Source organism: Neophocaena asiaeorientalis, unplaced genomic scaffold, assembly GCF_003031525.2.
Source record: "Neophocaena asiaeorientalis asiaeorientalis breed wild unplaced genomic scaffold, Neophocaena_asiaeorientalis_V1.1 scaffold828, whole genome shotgun sequence".
In the NCBI taxonomy this organism is placed as follows: Eukaryota; Metazoa; Chordata; class Mammalia; order Artiodactyla; family Phocoenidae; genus Neophocaena; species Neophocaena asiaeorientalis.
In genome coordinates this window covers 622,140-643,906 of record NW_020175443.1, presented here as the reverse complement: position 1 = coordinate 643,906, position 21,767 = coordinate 622,140, and positions in this window count along the sequence as shown.

Below are 21,767 nucleotides of genomic sequence, written 5' to 3'. Positions count from 1 at the left end.
TGGCAGAATTGGGGGAGGAGAACCTCCTACTGCCCGTGGATATAGCAGCCACTTTCCCACAACTAGGAAGTCCATCTTTGTTCCTTTCCCCTCCCCATCTCCTCAGCTTCAACTTGTAGTCTCTCCCCGACACCCACAACAGACAAGTGGGTGCCATGATAGATTTCCCTTCTCCCCCCGCCCCCCCCGCCAGAGAAGTGGTGGGATGCTTTCAGGGTACCAGAGTCCTTCACCCCCATAAACCCTAATTCACGTAGAAAAGAGGACCCTGGTATTTGGAGGGCCCTGCAACAGCTGGTGGTTATTTGGCTTTTTCTTGGGTTTGGCTCCTGTCAAGTGCCTTGGGAGTGGGGGCGGCGCTGCGGCTGGTGCTTCAGCACCAGGGACAGGGCCTACTGCTCATTGTTGGGGAGGAAGGGGTTAATTAGCCTCTGCCTTTCCCTTGAGGGATGGGACGGAGGAATGCCATCTCCCCCTTGCCTGATCCCTGTGTTATGCAGATAGGGAGCTGAGGAGGGATGGGTGAATGATCCAGTGGAGAAACGCCGGCAGCCAGAGACCCAGCCCCTCGACCTTCTGCTAGGGATCCGGTCCCCTGTTTTCTGTGACGTTCTCCCACGTACACACCTGGGCTGTCTTGCCTCTCCATTGGGAGCTGAAGGGACACCCCTAGATGCCAGATGCCAGGAGGGAACCTTGAGACCTCCTGGGGAGTCAGTGTAGACTCCCCTCCCAGACCTGAGCCTCCCTCAGGCAGTTAACCCAAACCCCACTACATTTCCAGTTTAACATGGTTTACATTCTGTAGGATCCCCAGGATGGGGACAGAAAAATACCCTAGGAAAGACCTATGCCAGTTCTTTTCTCTTTGCCCTCCACCTCACTCCCAGACCCCTGGTTCTAAGCAGACCCTCAGAGATGGGGAAGTGATGGCACTGTCCCTTTAATCACGTTTTACAGGGAGGAGAGTGCGCTGGGGAGGAGGAGGGAGGGGGAAGGGAGTTTCTGGTTTTACATGGAGAAGCAGAACATGATGAAGCATTTTTCTCCTGTTTAAAGATCCAGCCATGCTCCAGTTTGCAGGGGGCAGAAGGGCACCTTTGCAGTTGGTGGAGGATGGAGGTGAGTGTCTGGTCTGAGGCTTCTGAGAATGGCATTTGGGGGGCTCAGGAGGACTCCCATGCTCTCACATGGCTCCCCATTACTTGTCATTCTGCTTGGAATCTTGCCATTAGAGCCCTGTTCCTTCGGGTCTTTTCAGTCATCTGCGTAATGCAGACGCATCCTCTGGGTGTGGGGAGGCTGACAAGCAGCGGACAGCAAGGGAGAGTGGTAGCAGAGGCTGGGTAAAAGAGGGGAGGGGCCAAGGTGGATTCTATCGAGGCTGGGTAAAAGAGGGGAGGGGCCAAGGTGGATTCTGTCAAGGCTGGGGGGCCACAAACATGAGATTCTAAGCAAGAAGTCCCAAGCATGATTCATGTGGCTGGGGAAAATGACATGAGGGTGGGAGTCCTGGGGTCAGTGCCCCCCAAAGGGCCCTTCAGGCTCACCTCCAGGAAGCCATCCGTTTTACCCCTACATGTGGTCAGTTATCCCCTCCATGGTCCCCAGTGCTAATCCACCACATCACACTTACCACTCCGAGTTGTCATTGGGTGAATGAATGGATGGATGAATAAATTCCATCAGTTCTCCAGCCAAACTTGTGGTCTAGAGGGGACTAAAAGTGATCCTGCCCTGAGTCCTTGAGTCTCAAATCACTTTCATCTTCCTGCCCTCAATTCTTACCATTTGAAAGTGAGTAGAACAACATATTCATTCATTCATTCATTCATTCATCCATTCTTCACATGTTTACTGAGTGCCTGCTATGTGATAGGCACACACAAAACACGGAGGTTCAGAACCCCATAAACCTCTAAAATTGCCTCCCTGGGACAAGGGTTCTCAAGTCCTTCCCAAATCCCAGTGCAGCATTTCCCAGGGCAACTTCTTGAGGATGGTGATAAGTGTTCCTAAAAAAGGAGAGGAAAAGAAGAATTTCACAGTTAAAGGAGTTAAACAGGGCTCTTGGGGCAACCCCTGGAGCCTGGACGTGGTGATGAGCATCGGGAATCTCCCAGAGGTGCCGACTTCCCCAAACTTATTAGACCACAGGCCCTTCTTGTCCCCAAGTGTCGCCCACATCGGCCCTCACTGCAGAACCCACTCAGACATGGGCTTCAGCCCCTGTTCCCCCTGGGCTGCCATCTGGGCTCCTGCGTACCCCCAAGGTTAGTGTTCTTCAGGAACAGGGCTGCAGTGTGAAGGGTAAAGCAGTACAGCCCTCGGTGAATATCAGCCAAGCATTGCTGCCACTTACTTCATTCATTCAGTGTCTACAGGATTAGACCCTGTGGTGAGCAGTGGGGACTCTGAAGAATGAGACCCTAGTGAGGGGGAATCCCCCCGTGTGTACAGCAGAGAGAACTCGGCCATCACTTTCTCCTTGGTACCTCCTCAAACTTGGCAAGGATCACTGTCCCTATTATAGATGAGTAAATGAAGGCCAGAGTAAGGTAGTGAGTTGCCCGAGTTGACCCAGTGACAGGGTCTCAAATCATCCAAGTTTAAGCTGGTGCTGTACACAGTGGGTGGAAATCCATTTCTCAGGCACAGTCGGGGCCCAGATGGCCTGAGGTTGGAGGAATGAGAGGCCCCCCAGAGAGAGAACAGGCAGCTGGCTGGAAATGGGGTCTGGCTCCTGACAGATTGCCCAGCTGAGAGCCTCTGTGACCTGTGACCCAATGTCAGCACATCCTTTACGTGGGGGCTCACTCCCAGCCTGGGCATCCTGCACCACTGTGTCACCTCTCTGTGACCACTGTTTGGGGGTGCATTTGCTAAACTCATTCTCTTCCTCCTTTCCATAGAACTTGACCTTTTCTAACATGGAAAATTCTACTATCTTGTCTCCTCCCATACAATTTAAGCTTCATAAGGACAGGGACTTTTGCCTGTCTTATTCAGTACAGCTTTCCTCAGCCCTTGGAACAATGGCTGGCAAACAGTAGGTGCTTAACAAGTAGTTGAATACCTGAGCAGTCCTGCCTGAGAAGCTGGTGAGCACCTGGTCATTTCAGCACCAGGAATCTGGACAGCTCCCGGCCGGCTCAGCCCTTGGAGGGTGGCCGCCGCAGGCTTGGAGCCTCCCAGCCAGCCTGAACTGCGCGAGGTCACCTTTGCTGGGGCTCAAGCCCTGCCCACTGCATTGCTTGCAAACTCACCTCAGTAATACCTTTTCCTTTTTGAGTTCCTCAATTACTTTTATGTATTTGTGAAGTGCCAAGCATTTCTCTTTCTCCTTATCTCTCTTTGGTGCTCATCATGCCTCACATACTCTCTCTCCTTCCCTTCTCTCTGTTCCTTCTTCTTCTATCACGTTCTTCCATCTCTCCCCCACCCCCAGTTTCTCTGTCCTCCTTATCCCTTTCCTCCTCCCGCTCCTTAGAGTTGTCCTATTTTTGCAGGCCTTGATTTATAGTAAAGGGGAGGCAGCCTCCCTCCCCCTACTCCCTTTATGAAACAGACAGCAAAAACTGAACTACGTGCAGTTTTGCATAAGCCTCCCCCCCTAGTATCCGCCCATAGTTGTAACCACAAGGGGACTGGCCCAAAGCTGATGAAAGCCTGCAGCAGGTCTGCCTGCCCACCCATCTGTCTGCCGCCCTGGGATGACACCGTGTGGGAGGCTGAATTCTGCCACAAAGGTCAGGAGCTGGTGGGTGGATTTACAGATCCGCCCCATCTCTCCCGCTCTGGTTCCCTTTGCGAGCAATTATGGATGAATGATTCTCCGGCTGTGGTTCCCGAGTCTGAGGGTGAGGCGATTCATTCGTTTTCCCTAAGGAAAAAGTTCTAGCAACTGGATGAGGCATTCGGAGTTACACACGCTCTAGGGCTGTTTTATTCTTGTTATCTAGTGCAAGAGGCTAAGCAATAATAGGACTCAAGGCTCTCAGCTAAGGAGGGGAAGAGGTACCTCTGCTTTTTTTTTTGGATGCATTTTATTTGCTTCAGTAATGGAAATCAAATAGTTGTGCTTTAACTAACATGATTTTATAAAAAAAGTATTATTGCATGGTTTGACATTTTTGCAGGGATAATCAAATATTTTCTTTAAAGCTTTGAACCAGTCATGTTCATCATTATTTCAAAACATGTTCATCATTATTTCAGTTGAGTATGACACATCAACTGAAGTTTTACATACGTGCAAAAATGTCCATCTCATCATAATTTCACTATGCAAGGTTTTCTTTTTTTTTTGATTTTGTTTATTTCTTTTTTCTTTTTGTGTCCCCTGCATCGGCAGGCGGACTCTCAACCACCGCGCCACCAAGGAAGCCCTCTTTTTTTTTTTTTTTAACTTAATTTTTATTGGAGTATAGTTGTGAGGTACCTCTGCTTTTACACCTGGCCTCTTTTACACCTGGCCTCTCTCATTCCAGCAACTCTGTGAGATAGAGACGGTTACTATCCCCACTTCATGGTTTGGGAAATGGAGGTTCGGAGAGGTTGGGAAACTTGCCCCAGGTCACAGCTAGTAAGTGGTGAAGCTGGGATTCAAACCCAGGTCTGATGGGCTCCACAGCAAGTATGCTCAACTACAAGACTGTGCTATCACCTCTCACGTTCATAGGAAGGCCCAGCTAGGTTCCCACAGGACCACTGCTTTAGAACTGGACCCAGCACTTTCCTGGTCCCATCACACTGGCTGGAGCTTTGCTCTGGGAGTTCCTTCCAGCATCTTTATGGAAGCAAGGGGGGTTGAGAACTGGCATTGTCTTGGGGAAGGAGGCCCCCAAGGCAGTACAGTCAGGAAGTTGAAATGACAGCTGACAGCTTTCTGGATGGCCTACCCTGAGGAGACAGATAACTAGACAGCAGTCATGGAACCATGATTGATGTTCACAGTGTAGATCTTGAGTCATCAAGAAAACAATTTTGGCAACCTCTGTGTGGTGAGCACTTGCCTGCTGTGTGCTGGACCCCTATGTATGTGGTGTCTGCAACAACTGCCCTAGGTCTGCAGGGTCATCCCCCAATACAGAGTAGGACGTCTAAGTCAGAGAAAGTGACCTGCCAAGGTCACTGAGCAAGGTGGTGGTGGGGCTGTGGCTCACAGCTGGGCCACCTGCACTTCCTGGGATCCACAATCGCTCTCAGAAAAAAATATTTCAGTGGTGCTTCATCTCTTTATTCTGGAGGAGAAGGCTGTCCATAGTACATTTGAGAAAGATTCTATGCCAATGAGTTTAAATTGGGGTGTTGAGGCTTAGGGGGAGAACTATCAGTTGGATAAAAGTTCATTTCTGATGGTCGGTGTTGGCAGGTCAATGAGGCATTACTGGGCCTTAAAAGAGGCCCCTACAAATGGGCACAGCCAGGGCTCTGGGGACATGAAGCTTGCTTTGCTGAGGGGCAGCCACATCCTGGCCCATCCCTTTGAAGTCAGTCTGCATGAGGACACACAGGGCCTGGCAGCAGCCTGGCATCACCCAAAAGCAGCAAACGCCAGCAGCAAGGAGACATGCCAGGTAGGTTTCTAAAACCTCTTCCTCGGCCCTGAGCCAGGCGCCTGCCACGGATGGGTGGACGGAAGACTGCGGGAGCCCATAGCAGACCTGGACCGGGCACTCGGTCACACACGCCGGTAAAAACTCTGCTGGGCACCTGAACCGCCTTCTGGCTTCTGGGCAGGTTAGTGGTAAAGGAAGGAGGAGACAGAGCTGACCTTGAGGTCTTTGCTCTCTCAGGGGGAGTTAGTGGAGAAAATGTGCTTTTTATTTAAAAATTTAAAACATTCTGCCACAATGCTTGTCACCAAAGCAAATCCCCCGGCCCGTCCATAACCTCTGAGTCAGAATCTCTGGTGGAGGGGCCTGGGGATGTACATCCTGAACCAGTGTCCCTACAGCAGTACTGCCTGTGTTGATCTGGCCTTGACCAACCTTCCAAGTTCACTGATTGAGCCCTGCTGTTAAGTCTTTTACGTACCTTATCTCATTTAGGTGTCACATCCACTCTGAGAAGCTTTGGTGAGAAAAATTGAGGCCTGGAGAGGTAAAATCACTTGCCAAGCACAAAGCTTGGCTCTAGAACACGGCCACCCGGTCCCACCTCCCTGTCTTTGCTCACAACTGGACCTCTCCTGGGAATGCTGCCCCGCCTCATCTCTTCAGTCCGAGACTTCCTCCTCCTCCATGTCCTTCCTGCTGCCTTGAACCCCATTCATCACCTAGGTGCCTGTCCTGGGACCTAGGTGATGGCATGTGCTGGAGTCCCTGGTGCCTGTGCCTTCACATCCTTCCTAGACCATGAGTCCATGAGTGCAGGGAGTGGTCCTTGTACTGGGGCACTCAGGATGTGTGCAGTGGGTAAACATATGGTGGGGATATAAACACTTGAGGCACAGAGAGAAGGACACAAGAATGTTTCCTGGCGGTGGCTTTGGAGGGGGCAGGGCTGGATGGAAAGGACAGAGAGAGCTGGTATGCCCTCCCCTGCCCACATCCCTCTCTGCCCAAATCTCTTCTGCCTTCCAGGCCCACCTCCGTGAAATTCTTTTTTTTTTTAATTTAATTAATTAATTAATTAATTTATTTATTTGGCTGCGTTGGGTCTTCATTGCTGTGTGCGGGCTTTCTCTAGTTGTGGCAAGCGGGGACTACTCTTGGTTGCAGTGTGTGAACTTCTCATTGTCATGGCTTCTCTTGCTGCGGAGCACGGGCTCTAGGCGCGGGGGCTTCAGTAGTTGTGGCAGTGGGCTCAGTAGTTGTGGCTCGTGGGCTCTAGAGCACAGGCTCAGTAGTTGTGGCACACGGGCTTAGTTGCCCCGTGGCATGTGGGATCTTCCTGGAGCAGGGCTGGAACCCGTGTCCCCTGCCTTGGCCGGCGGACTCTTAACCACTGTGCCACCAGGGAAGTCCCTCCATGAAATTCTTGATTCTGCCATAATCTCTTGTACCCGGAGCTTCTTCTCTGACATCCTTTCCCCCACCCCAAATTCACTTCACCCATTTACATAACTTCTCTTTATGCTTTAGCTATTCCATGTTAACTCTGCCTTCAGGGAGCCTTCCCTACCCCCAACGTGTGGGCTCCCATAGCCCCCTGCCTTTCCCTCATTCTAGCCTAACACTGTATTCTAAAGGGCTGTTTGTCTCCTAACTGGACTTTGGGCAAGGGTGACAGGCATCTCTTATTCAATGTTGCTTCCCTAGGACCTGGTACCAGAGTATTACCTCAGTGAAGTTTGTTGAATGAATAAATGCCAGTCCACGGTGACTTCCTATAGACTGTCCTCCACCTTATCCATCTATAATTAGAGCCATCTTGGACTGTGTTTCACAACCCAGAGTTCAAGGAAGCCAGGCTAGAGGGCCTTAAAGGCCATCAGTTGTACAGATGAGGAAACTGAGGCCAAGTGGTCCGTGGCAGTTCTGACTCCCAGCCAGTGCTTTCACTGCAGCTCACAGCTACCTTGCTTCTGGTTCTGAGGCTGAAGGTCCTTGGAAGCAGGAATAGACACGTGGACTTTATTTCCTGTCTTGGCAAGGAGGGTGCTTTGCCCATTATCACAATCATTGCCTTTTACTGGGTGCTGACAAGGTGCCAGATCTTTTACATGTATCTTTCCCACAGTTTGCAATTCTCACAATTTACACAGGGAAGGAAGGTACAATTACCCTTAATTACAATGAACAAACTGAGGCAACTTAAATAGCGTGGATATTTACCAATGTGTCTTCTAGTTTCTCTCAAAAACTTATCGGGGTTCCATTGGAGCCTCACAAGACTTGTCATCAGCCCATTTTCCAGAGGAAGTATGGAGGCTCCAGGGTTAGAGCCTGTTTCTGTGCCTGCTAATACGTAGGCCGCCTCTCTGGCCTGACAGACTCGCGCCAGCTGGGACTCCACCTTTTAATTAGGAGCTAAAGGCTGAAAGAAGAAATGATATACAGAATTTGTCAGGCTCTCTGGCCTGACAGACTCTACAAGCGGAGGCGGGTTCGCCAGCGTTCACGGTCAGCCTCGCCCCTCGGCGCCGGAAATGCCCGAGCGCTCCCTCCGGCTTCCGAAGACTGTCGAGCACTCCTCCGAAGCACGGGCTCGGAGAAGCCGGGAGTGCTCCCTACAACTCGGACCTAACTCCCAAGCAGCCTTGGTCAGAAGTCATCAGGTCAAAAGCATCATTGGAGGGCTTGGCTGCCCTGGTGGCGCAGTGGTTAAGAATCTGCCTGCCAATGCAAGGGACACAAGTTCGAGCCCTGCCCTGGGAAGATCCCACGTTGCCGCGGAGCAACTAAGACCATGCGCCACAACTATTGAGCCTGCGCTCTGGAGCCAGCAAGCCACAACTACTGAAGCCTACGCGCCCAGAGCCCGTGCTCTGCAGCAAGAGAAGCCACGACAATGAGAAGCCCGCGCACCGCAACAAAGAGTAGACCCCGCTCACCACAACTAGAGAAAGCCCGCACACAGCAACGAAGACCCAACGCAGCCAATAAATAAATAAATAAAATTTATTTAAAAAAAAATTATCCCTGGAGACCGCAGAAAGGTGGCGACGGCCTGGGTTGCCATCGCTCCCTTTGTTTTAAATAAAGACGGGACAGAGGCCAAGAGGCCACCGGAAGGGCGGGACGAACAGCCTCGAACGCAGGGGGCGGGGCTCTGGGAGGGGCCCGGCCAGCGCTCTTTGGGGGCGGGGGCTCCTGGGGAAGGGCATCGTCACTGGGGTGCCACAAGCGAGGACACCGGTGCGTCATGCCACGGGCCTGTGTCCGGGCGTCTGTGCATCTGTGAGCAGCAACCTTCTCCTCCCCAGACCTCAGTTTCTGCACCTGTACAATGGAGGGCTCTTCCAGGACACTTCCACAACTGCAAAATTCGGAATTTCGTCCAGCATTTCCAGAATTCCTGTCTCCAGGCAGGCACTGAGAAATTAGAGCTGCGTCCCCGTGGAGGCGCAGAGCTCTGAGATCTCCTTCCCTTGCTGCTTTAGCACTCCTGACACTGGAGAGTTCTGGAGATTGGGGACCAGATCCTTCCTGGTGGAGCAGGCGCCCTGCAGCCAGAGATGTGACAGACATGCGACATGGCCATGAAAGTAATAAGTAATTGTGGTAGCTCAAATATGTTGAGCACTTACTATATGCCTCGCTTTGCATTAAACCTGTCACGTGTATTATTTCCATCACCCAACAGCCCTGCCTGGTAGGTCCTGTATTTGCCATCCCCAGTTTACTGATGAGACATTTGAAGCCCAGAGTCACAAAGTAATAACCAGTCCAAAGTCACCCAGCTAACAAGTGGCTGAAGCAGTAGTCCACAGTCTTACCCACTGCACTGTACCGAGAAAAGTTTGACCTGGAAGGCAGATGGCAGAGGAGGAAAATGACAAGAGCCTACCAGTGTTAATAAAATATACCGTGAATTGAGCACTTAGTATGTGTTGGGTGCTGGCCTAAGGTCCAGCATCATTTATACTCCTGACAGTGAGCCTATACTATAGGTTTTATTATTGCCACTTCACAGATGAGGCTCTAATAGGTCATCTCATATGTCTGGTCACTGCTAGTACAAAACTGGAACTTTTAGGTCCATTGATGGTGCACCCTGCCTGCCTGTATATCACTCTTAGAAGACCCCACTCTTCTCTGAGTCTCGGTTTCCCCTTCTGTAAAACGATAGACTTGGACTGGAAGGCCCTGGACGTTGTTTCCTGAGCTCACATTCTTTGATTTTAGGGAGCATTGACATGACATCTGGAGTCCTGGGTTTGTTCCTAATTACCTGTGACTTGGGAACACCTTGTCCAAGTCGTGTGGATCTCTGGGCCTCAGCTTCCCACTTCATAAAATGTGGAGACTAGACAATCCCAGTCACCAGGGCATCTTCTGGCTTTAATATTTTATGACTGCAAATGAAGACACAAGCTGAGGTTCAGCAAACTCTGCATCCTCTGAGAAATGGTAATGAATGCGAATCTACCACCCCACACAGAACATTCCTGGTGCCGGGCTTCCAAGGACAGATGCCTACACAGGTGAAGGGGAACAATCAACAGTAACTAATGGTTCAGAATCCACCCTCGAGGTCGGACCAACCCAAGACTGAATGTCTGCACTCCCTCTGGGATACCTCAGACAAGTGACTCTCCTTTCTGTGGCTTGGTTTCTGCATCTGTAAAACGGGGTGTAACAGGACCAGCTTCATTTGAGATTTGGTGAAAAAACATATGCAAAAAGCCTAACACCATTTCTGGCTTAGAAAACCCTCAATAAACACAACTGTTACCAATTGTGTCTGCCGCACCATTCTGGACACTGGGAGAGTTCCTGAGCCTTGGACCCTGCCGATCCTCTGCCCCTTACAACCAAGATGGTGTTAGGGTCAAGGGAAGAGAGGCAGGGTCCTGCTGAATTATCGGGGGACCCAGATGTGGGATGCAGGCTTCCCTGCCCTGGAAGCTGAGGGCGTAGGCTGCCAGGCCTGATGGAGGCTTAAATAGCATTAACAAGCATTCCAGCACGTCCCTGGCTGGTGGCAGGCCCTGGGGAGGGACAGTGGGCCATGTGAGTGAGGAGGGAGGAGGTGGAGGAATGGTGTCAGAACTGCTGCATTGTGTGCCAGGGGCTGCAGCTCCATACAGGCTTGAGGTCGAGATAGTGTGCTGTGCTTCAGGCTCTGGTGAAGTGTGTTCATGCCAGTTGCGTCCCCAGGACAGGGCTGTGTAGCCTGTACAAGGTTCTCAACTTGCAGTACAGAGACTCGACTCCTGGAGGCCTGTGGGTGAGCTCTAGTGGGCCAGGAGCCCTCAAAACTGGGCGCAAGATTGTGTGGGTGACTCCCCAAGAGGCATAAGACCCACAGATGTAAAGAGTTCTAGATTCAGGTGCCAGAAGAATTGGTGTAAGACCCTGTGATTCTAGTAAAAGGCATCCTGCGATTCTGAGCAGGCTGTTTAACGGCCCACACCACCCTCTCCCGCCCCACCCGCACTCCTCCCTTCCTTCCCTTTTTCCATCATCCATTCAACAAACAATTCCTGAACCTGTTCCAGGCTCAGGACTGCGCTGGGAATACAGCCACGAAGAAGACGGGAATCCCAGCTCCCCCCATCACCAAGTAAGAAGCCGATTTTTATGAGGGTTGGTAGAGGGGCAAGTCCAGGAGCCATGGGAGCCACACGCTGGGGCTCCTGACTCAGCGCATCTGGTGGGGGAGGTTGGGGAGTCAGCAGGTGAGTCCTGGCTCAGTGCCTGTGGCCTTGAGCAGATCACTAACTCTACTGAGCCTCAGTTTCCCCCTCTTGCCCGTGGGCCTGATGACACAACTTTCAGGATGGGATAAGGGTGGAGGAGATGAGGGCTTCCTGTTTGGAATAGCCAGGAGGAAGAGCATTGGTGTGGGAGTCAGGAGTGTGGCCCTGCTTCCCGCTCTGCCTTGTCTCACTGGGTGACCCCAGACACCTCCCCAGGGCCTCAATTTCCCAACCGCAGAGAGGGAGCCAGGCTGCCCGGTCTTCTGTGGGCAAAGGCACATGGGCAGTGGAGTGCCAAGAAAGTAAGCAGTCAGGGAAAGCTTCTCAGAGGGGGTGGCATAGCTGAGGCCTGAAGGATTGAGAGCAAGGGTCATGAGAGAACTGTGTGTGATTTCTGGGCCTGGGGTTTCCCTGGCAGAAGCCCTGAGTGTGATGGAGGAATTTGGGGGTGGGGCCCTGGATTCAGGTAGAAGGGAGGGGATGAGTGGGGTACTCAGTGAGCTCCCAGGCTCCCTAACTGGGGGAGTTGAGGACAAAGAGCAGGGCCTCTGTAGTCAGGTGGGCCTGGGTTCCAATCCTTCCCATTACTGCTTCATTGAGCCCTTGGTAAGGTTTTCACCTGTCCAAGCCTCAGTCACTTTCATCTGGGAAACAGGAGCAATAATAACACTCCATTCAAAAGGTTGCTGGATATTATATGACTCCATTTATATGAAATATCCAGAATAGGCATATCTACAGGGAAGAAAGTAGATTCGTGGTTGCCTGGAGCTGTAGGTATGAGGGGCTTGAGGGCTGATAGTTAAAGAGTACAGGGTTTATTTTGGGGGTGATGAAAATGGTCTAAAATTGATTATGGTGTGGTGATGGTTGCACACTCTGAATATACTAGAAACCATCGACTCATACACTTTAAGTGGGTGAATTGTATGCTATGTGAATTATATTTTAATAAACTGTCACCAAACCCCCAAAATGTTATTGGGAGAATTAGATGAGATGCTACATACCAGGCCCATTGTAAGCGCTCCCTAAACGTTAGCTACCACTGGCATCGTTTATTCCTGGCAGCAAGACGGCCCTCCCTCACAGAGGGCTGATAGGCTCTGGGAGGAGGAGGGGAAGGGGCCTGGCCCACCACTGCTGGCTGGGGCCCTAAGCAAGGCACATAACCTCCCTGAGCCTCAGTTTTCTCATCAGTGATTTGGGGGTGATTTTCCAGGCCTTGGCCACCTCTTGAGACACCATGAGGCTCAGATCAGACCGTGGGTTTTGCCAGACACAAATGCAGGGTTGGACGTGTCTCCACTTACATGGAGAAGTGGGGAAGGGTGGTGGGTGTGCCCTCTCTCTGCCCCCCACGGGGCTGGCTTCCTGCATCCACTTATCTTGTGTACTGAGTGCAGGTTGGGTTGAAGGCTCCGGGTGGAGGAAAGAGCAGGGGCCAAAATAGTCAGAGCCCCACCCGCCCGGAGCTCAGAGTCCAGGAGGAGAGGCCTACAAGGGTCTCTGGGGCGAGGATGGAGCAAGCCAGCTGTGCAGGCCTCAGTTACCTCACCTGTAGAAGGGGGAAAAATAATGCCTCCCTCATAGGGCTGTGCTGAGCCTCACAGTGACTGGCCCAGCTTCTGCGCTGAATCATTATTGTCACTATTGCTATGATTAATGTCATTATCCTCATCCATCAAGCGCCTTTTTTCATCCCACCTCAGCTATCTTGTCACACAGTGAATTGTGTCAGGGCTACATCTCCCCTGTCCCTGCCCCAGGCCATCAGTCAGCTCCCTGAGGGCAGGGCCTGGATGCCCCCTTTCAGACCCAGCCCCCAGGCCTGAAGAAGCTTCTCCTCTGCGCAGCCTCAGGCCCCCTTTCTGCCCCCTTTCTTCAGGCCCAGCCACTAAAGCCATGTTGCCCTGGGGCCTGCAAGGCCTGACCAGGCAGGGAATGAAAGCCCAGCTCCTGCCCTCTTCTTCCGCCCAGCTGCAGGGTAAGGTCACCAGGCCACCCCCCAGCGGGCCTTTCTGAGCATTCTGCTCTCACTGCGGCTGGAGCTGGAGTGGCAGAGCCCAACTCAGCATCTCCTCCCACGTCCCTCCCTCTGCAGAGCTGCAGGCCAGGCTGGGGACCCAGCCAGGGCCGCAGCAGCCTCTGCAGCATCCCCACTGCTGTGGTGGCAGCAAGCACGGGTCGGGGGCGGGGGGGCGGTGGCGGCTTCTTCTTCTGTTGGGCACAACTCCCTGCTCCGGACCCTTAGCCACAGTGCCAGTTATAGGGCTCCCCCAAGGCTCTCGCCAGCAAACTGCCTGCAAACCACTCCCTCCTTCCCCTTTTTCCTGGTTCCCATTTGCAGACAGCCAGGTTGTTTCAGGCCCCAGCCTGCGGAGCTTCCCTGAGCACTGGGAGGAAGGAGCAGGTCCCATCCCAGCCCTGCCGTAGGCGGGCTGGGCAGCCTGACGACGTGAATTACGGATTCTCTCTGGGCCTCAGGTTCCCCTTTTGTACAGTGTGAATGACCTTGAAGGTGTCCTCACTGCATCCTGCTTCTGATTTACCCCCACCTCCCCCAACCCTGAATTTCTCACCTTGGAACTGAATCTCCTCTGTGTCTGAACAGGGACCTCGGCAGCCAGGCCAGGCAGACAAGGGAGAGGAAGGACAGGGTGGGTGATGGGGATGGTGGAGAAGCCCAGCCTCGGAGCCCCATGGTCTAGGGCAGTGCTCCCCTCCCTCCAGGCCGGTCCTCACCTCCCTGAGAGTCAGACCTGAGTTATTGGAGGTGTATCCCTGTGCCAGACATGGTACTAGCAGGTGACAATAAACAAGGGTCTCCTTCCCCTCTGAGGCCCAGAGCAGCCCCCTCAGCCTGGGGTGGTCAAGTCCAGGCCCCCTGTGAACTGTGTCAGAGATGGGGGATGGGCTGGCAGTGGGCATGTTGTGACCAAGGTGGTTCCCAGATGTGGGGGGGTGGGGGGGACATCACTGAGCCTCCAGGCGATCTGTGATCCCTGCTCAGTAGTCAGGAAGTGGAGAAGCCAGGGCAGGCCCCAACCCTGGGCGTGGGCAAGGGGCCATGGGACTGTGCAAGGGTTTGGCAGCCTGTTTGCTCATTTGTTCATCCACTCGGCAAATATTTAAGCAGCAGCATCTCCTTGAAGGCCGCTGTGTACCTGGGCCAGCAGAAGACAGCTGAACAGGGCTGTGCGCCAGGTCGTGTCCTAAGCACCTTACATGAATTAACTCACTTTTATCCTCACAGAAACAGTATGGAGTAAGCACTGTTCCCCTCATTTGGCACAGAGAAGTTAAGTAACTTGCCCAAGGTCACACAGCTGATAAGAGGTAGAGCTGGGCTCTGAAACCAGGCAATCCTTTAAGGTCGATGACAAAAGACTTTCCTCTGCTTCCCACTGCCCTCAGCACCAAGCCTCCTTCCTGTTTGTTCTGGAACAACCCATTGGGTCTTCTACCTCCAGCCCTTGCTCCTACTGCTTCTCCTGCCTGCATTTCCTTTTCTGACCCCCTTTCTCCTTTTTAAAAATGTTAAAAAATTTCTTTATTTATTGGCTGCGCCGCACGGCATGCGGGATCTTAGTTCCCTGACCAGGGATCAAACCTGTTTCCCCTGCAGTGGAAGTGCAGAGTCTTAACCAGTGGATCACCAGGGAAGTCCCCCCTTTCTCCTTTAACTGACTGACCAACCCCTGATCATCCTTCAGTGCTCAGGTGTGGCAACACCTCCTCCAGGAAGGCTTCCTTGTTGTCCTTCCCTCCCCGGGCTGGGTTAGGCTCCTTTGCTGGCCTCTCTTAGTTCTCTTTCCCTCATCCACCACGTCTCTCTTTTGTAAGCATCGGTTAATGTATCTGCCTCCCTCCCCCACCAGACTGTGAGCCCTTCACCCTTACCCTGGCACCCTGTGCCGGGCACCATATGCGGTACCGAGATCGCTAGGAAATGTTGAATGACCAGTCTTGGCTGTTAATAGTCTTGTGGATAGTGGGCAAGTTCTAGTGTCTCTGTTTCACAGAGGAGAAAACAGAGGCACAGAGCAGTGACATAATCTACACAAGTCACAGAGCTAGTGGCAACAGAGCTGGCGTTTGCTGGAATGGCCTCCATATTGAGGATGAGATCCTGGAAGGTGACAGAGGACTGTGGCAGTAGCCCATGCCTGGGGTCTGTCAGGCAAATGGCTAATAATAATAATAAACAATCCCATTCTAGGAGCTCTTATTGTGTGTCAGGTGTCATGCTTAACTCTTTGCATGCATGCTTTTATTTATGCTTTACCCTTACCCTATGGAGTAAGTGCTATAATTAACACTCTTTTACAGTTGGGGAAATAGAGGCTCAGAGAGGCTAAGTGACTTACTCAGAGTCACACAGTGATTTACCAATCCAGGATTTAAATTTTTTTAATTATTTATTAATGGTTCAAGAGTCCAAGGGCCCAAAGGGTAGACAGTGAAAAGTCTGCCTCCTCTGCCTTGATCCACAGCCACCCAGCTCCTCCCCTGGAGGCAACCAGGATGATTCTCAAGTGTCTTTCAGAGCAGGATTGTGTGTTCACAGGCAAACCTGAATGTGTGTTATTCAGAGCCAGGTTTAAACCCAGGTCTGTGAGTGGCTCAGGGCTTGACATAGAATGTCTGTCATGCCCTGGTGGAGATGTGGGGTCACTGAAGGCCTCCATCCCCCCACCGGGGCCCCTCTCCCCGCTGCCGTTGTGCCCACCCCCACACCCCAGCAACTGCCTCTCCTCTTCAGGCTGCAGCAGAGTCTGGGCTCTGGTCCAGGGCCCTGCCCGGCGACTGGGAAGGGCTGCGGCAGGCCTGGAGGCCTGGGGAGAGCTCTTCTGCCCAATCTGAGACCCACTTCATTATCCCTCATGGACGCTGCTCAGTGTGTGGGAATAACGCGTGCAAAGGCTGGGAGGCCAGAGTGAACAGAGGGGGAGTGTCAGGGCAGGCGGGGCAGCCTTGGTCTTTGGCAACCAAACTGACTTAGGTGTGGGTCCCAGCTCCAGCCCTTCCTGCTGTGGAACCAGGTGAGTCCACCTCCCTGAGGAGCCTCTGTTTTCTCATGCATGAGAATTAAGAGACAAAGTACCTCAAACTGGGGAATGTAGTTGGCCCTTGATAAGTGATTAGTTGGGTTGTTTCAATTATGGAAGCCTCTGCTCTGAGCTTTTCCACCACCCCCTTCTTATATCTGACCGCTGAAAAGCAGAGACACGAGACCCTCAGAACTCTTCCTTCCTTCCCACATGCAGAAGGAATTGAGTGTGAATAAACATTAGGTGGTATTATTATTGTTTTTGTTGTCATTGTTCTTATTTGGTGCCCAGCTCTGTGGTGTCCTTGGGTGTGCAGACCCCAAGAACCCCCACCCCCACCCAACTCTCTGGGATGACACTTTGTGGGGAAGCTCAGTGGCAGGAGTTTACCCCTGATGGGGAGCAGGGCAGCAGGGGGTACGTGCACGGGTTTGGAGAGTGGGGAGGGGGGGAGCTAACAGAAAGCTGGGGGAGCTAAGAGCACAGAGCACAGGGCTTGGAATCGGGTGTCTTGGTCAGTAGCCTTGACCTGCCTGAGCCCCAGTTTCCTCCTCTGTGAAATGGAGGTCATCTTCCCTCTCCCACTAACATCAGGGGCTTTGGGATGCTCAGGTGGGAGAATTCATAAGAGGGTATTTGCCACCTGCAAAGTGAAGGTCACGCAGGCTGATGTAGGCTGCAGACCAGCTTGGTTCAGCCCCAAGGATATTAAAAGGCTTTAATTTACAAATGGATAGTCGTCATGGTTGCCCAACATTGTGAATGTAATTAAAGCCACTGAACTGTACACTTAAAAATGATTAAAATGGGCTTCCCTGGTGGCGCAGTGGTTGAGAGTCCGCCTGCCGCCGATGCAGGGGACACGGGTTCGTGCCTCGGTCCGCGAAGATCCCACGTGCCTCGGAGTGGCTAGGCCCGTGAGCCATGGTCGCTGAGCCTGCGCATCCGGAGCCTGTGCTCCGCAACGGGAGAGACCACGACAGTGAGAGGCCAGCGTACCGCAAAAAAAAACAAAAAAACAAAAAAACATTAAAGTGGTAAATTTCATGTCATATTTTTTACCACTTTTTTTTTTTTTAATGTTGGGGGTAAAAGAGGATTTGAATTAGTTACTGTATCAGTCAGAAAACCAGAGCCCACTTTAAGGGGTTCCATAGGGGCAATTTTGAAAAGCCATACAGGAAATGGGGGAGTGGTTACTGGAACTCCTGGCCTGGGATCATGGAGAATGGGCTGCAGGCGGGGCAGTGGAGCTTCAGAGGACACCCAGCCACTGCGCAGAGAGGGGGAAATACCCTGGCTTCTTCCCACCCTCCAGTCTCCCTTCTGTGCCTCCCATTGGCCGAACCAAACCAGGGCCAGTTGGCAAAGGAACTTGGGAAATGTAGTTCACAAGGGTCAGCCCCCGGGATGCCAAGCAGAGCCGCGGAAGGGCAGTTTTGAGATCACATACCAAATGACCAGAACTGTTGTCTACATTTAACAACCAGGTGGGGACTTCCCTGGCGGTCCAGTGGTTAGGGCTCCGCACTTACACTGCAGGGGGCACAGGTTCAGTCCCTGGTCAGGGAATGAAAATCCCACATGCTGCGTGGCACTGCCAAAAAACAAAACAAAAAAAAAAACAACCAGGTGATGTAGCATAAAAATCTGAATTTATAGCTTCTCCTAAGACACCCTTGGGCCCGTTTTCCCAGTAATCACCCCAAAGAAGGTGGGTGAAGAAAGGAAGATGGGGGTTGGGGAGTGGTGAGGCCCATCTCTGCCTAGTCGTGCTGGTGCACTGGCCTTGGGGGGCCCTGCTGAGAAGTCCTGAGACGCCCAGGGTCCCTAGTATTCTGACTTGCACTCAGTGAGGCATGAGGGGACCCCAGGTCCTCTAGAGTGGGGTAGAGGGGGGGAAGCATGAGGACCCTGAGCTAGGTGGACTGAACAGGCAGCCAGAGGGGCCTGCGGGGCAGGACTGGCCCCTAGAAAGAGTGCATCGGGTATCTGGGACTGTGGGAACCTTCCTATCGTAGCTCTTGGAGACTGTCTGGGCCCGTGGGGGTTCTGTTTGTCTGTCTGGTTGCTGTTTTAGTTCACTTTCTGAGGCTGTCAGGCCCTGTGTTCAGATCAACTCTTCCAGGAAAGCCCAACATGTAAACGCATGGCAGAGCTATCCTGGAGGAAGAGGTTAGGTGGCCCAGAGTTTTCCTCTGAAAATCCAGAGGCTTTGGGGGATATGGAAGCATTCAGGAAGGGTCTCAGACCTGCCCAAGGTTGCACATGTTGTTTGAAGAGAGGCGTGCTTAGGCCACGGGCCTCTGGTCTCCTAGGAAGCAGAGAGCACCGGCTCCGGAGTCAGTCAGACTTCGGGCAAATCCTGGGTGTAGCCCAGTGACCTCAGACAAGCCCCTTCACATCTCCTTAGAAAGGGCCAGTACCTCCTTCACGGGGTGTGGGGTGGGGTAGAGGGGCTTATGCCTGTCAGGTGCCCACACAATACCCAGCATCAGGGTTGTCTTGGTTACCAAGGGGCTAGTCCCAGGGCTGCCCTCTGACATCCACCCCGCAGTGGGGAGAACTCCCCAGATTCCCTCCTCTGCTCTTCCTGCCCCCTCCCAGGCCACGCAGCCAGCAGGGACTTGTCCTCTGCAGGAATGTGCAGGGAGAAAGTCTCCTTTTTTGATGAAACAGCGATGAGGTGATGTCTGGGTTTTTTATATCCCCATTGCTGAACTGGTGCCAGACACAAAAGAGTCCAGGCCAGATTCCATTAGCCACATTCGTCCTCTGGGCTCCTGGTCTTGTGGGAACCTTCTGGGGGTCCAGCTTGAGACCCAACAGCTGGGAAGAATTTGGGGGCGCAATGAAAACGGTAGCAAGACCTAGTGACTCCTCTGGGGACCCAGGCAGGGTCTTTAAGAGCCTGCCTCATTCAAGAGTCTTTTCTTTAAAAAAATTATTAAAAATAAGTAAATAAATTAATTATTTTTCCTTCTTAGCAAAGTAAGAAACCCTTTGAGGCATGAACTGAGGATAAACTCCATTTTGGAGGGTAAACTGAGGCCTAGACAGGTTAATTACCTTGCCTGTAGGAACCCAGTATTAAGTGTCAAGTCATGGTCTTAATCCTGTTGATCCCTTGCTTATCACACTTCAGAAGCCTGAGTCCTCAATACCATCTGGGTCCCTGGTTGACTCAATGTGCTCAACAAAAGAAACAATGGCCTGGTGAACTCGGGGTTGTTGGTGATACTATAATAGGATCATATTTTAAATGGGAATAAGAGAAATCCCTAAAAGCATACAATTGTTACAAAAATATTCAGTTCCAAAAATGTCTGAGGTACACAGTAAAAGCTCCTGAAACCCCACACCCTAGACACAAGCTCTGGAATAATTTCTTATATAGATTCCTTTAGATTTTCCTATGCATTTACAAGTAAATGCTAATATTTATGTTTTTAAAAAGATGATACGATACATTCTGTTTTGCAGCTTGCTTTTTGAAAATAACAGTAGCTCTGGAGACACAGAGGTTCCTAACCAGGCAGAGTCCAGAGTTGTGGCAGATCTGGTGGAGGAGGTAGCCGGTAATGTTTGATGCAAAATTGTGTGTTGTGTGTGAGCACTTTTTAGAGATAGTGATTATGACTCTCATTAGGATCTTTTTTTAAAAAATTTTTTTATTGGAGTATAGTTGATTTACAATGTTGTGTTAGTTTCAGGTGAGGATCTTTAAAAATGATTCAGACCCAAGCCTCTTGTTTTTCAGATGGAGAAAGCGAGGCTGGCTGAGAGGGAAGGGCGTGGTGAGTGGGGAACCCAGCCCTGCGGGATGGCCTGGAAGGATGAGGGCAAGAAAGCTGCAGTCGCCTGCCCTGGGCATCCTGTCTGGGCCACAGACAGGAGCTGTGCCCTACAGAGCCAGGAGGAGGGCAAGGGAGTCAGCCCTGCCTGAGCTGCCGGGCAGTGCCTCTGCAGTCCCTGTGGGGAGAAGATTTACAGCCACTAGGAGCTGGGGAGGGTACAGAGGAAAAGCCTGGTGCAGCACTTTGCCTGCAGTGCCTGCAGTGGGCCAGCTTTTGGGCAGGCCTGGCTCCTCCAGGCTCAGAAAAGCCCTCCAAGGGGAAGGCATGGGGGTGGGTGAGGGTGAGGGGTTAAAGGATGCTGTCGGGATCAGAAACACCCCCTCTCCCCCAAACATACACAGAGCTTGTGCTGGGACCCAGACCCTGAGGAAGGTGCTGAGCACGGGGCCTGGCCAGCTCCTGTTACTGATCCATACAGCCAGCAGGCTCTACAGAGCTTGGGCTGCTCAGGACTTCTCCAGCTGCCGCGGTGGGAAGGGGTGGGGTATGATATCACCAGTAACGATGGGCACCGTCCATCGATCTCATCTCCTATGTGGGCCTGTGTACCCCAGCCTTCAACGCCCACAGCAACCCCCTGGGGCGAGTTCCTGTTATTCTCCCCACTTCACAGTGGCTCAGCAAGGCTAAGAGCCCACCCAAGGCTATGGGGTCAGCAGTGGCACCGTGCAGATGTGAGCCTCATATGCCCGGTGCCTGAGCCCCTGTCCTCAACCAGAGCTGCTCTCCTCTGCCCTCCCTGGGCGGAGCGGGGGCAGGGAGCTGCACCCTGGTGCAGGAATAAACTATACAAGGTGAGGGTGGAGGAGTTATTGTTGTTTTTGAACTTAAAAAAAAAAAAATATATATATATATATATTTATTTATTTATTTATTTGGCTGTGCTGGGTGTTAGTTGCGGCTTGAGGGATCTTCATTACTGCGTGCGGGATCTTCGTTGCAGCATGCGGGCTCTTAGTTGCAGCATGTGGGATCTAGTTCCCTGACCAGGGATGGAATCCCATGTCCCCTGCATTGGGAGCACGGAGTCTTAACCACTGGACCACCAGGGAAGTCCCTGAACTTTTTTTTTTTACCACAAGTACACATCACTTTTGTAGTTAAGGGGAAAAAAAAATTTTTTTTAATCTGTATTTCTTTTTTTTAATTTTTATTTTATATTGAAGTATAGTTCATTAACAATGTTACATTAGTTTCAGGTGTACAGCAAAGTGATTCAGTCATATATATACATGTATTTATTCTTTTTCATATTCTTTTCCCATTTAGGTTATTACAGAATATTGAGCAGAGTTCCCTGTGCTATACAGTAGGTCTGTGTTGGTTTAATCTGTATTTCTGAAATGACTAGCAAATAGCTCAGCTTAGTGCTTTACATGCGGGGCCCAATAAAGGCCCACTGAGGCTGGACACCACAGGCCTCCTGCCCATGGGCGCCCTTCTCAGGCGACACCTTCCTCAGACCCAGCCTTGGGCCAGGAGAAGCTTCTTCCCCTAAGTTCCTGGCCTCAAAGCAGGGTGGGCTTCCTGGCTGAGGAGGCTTAC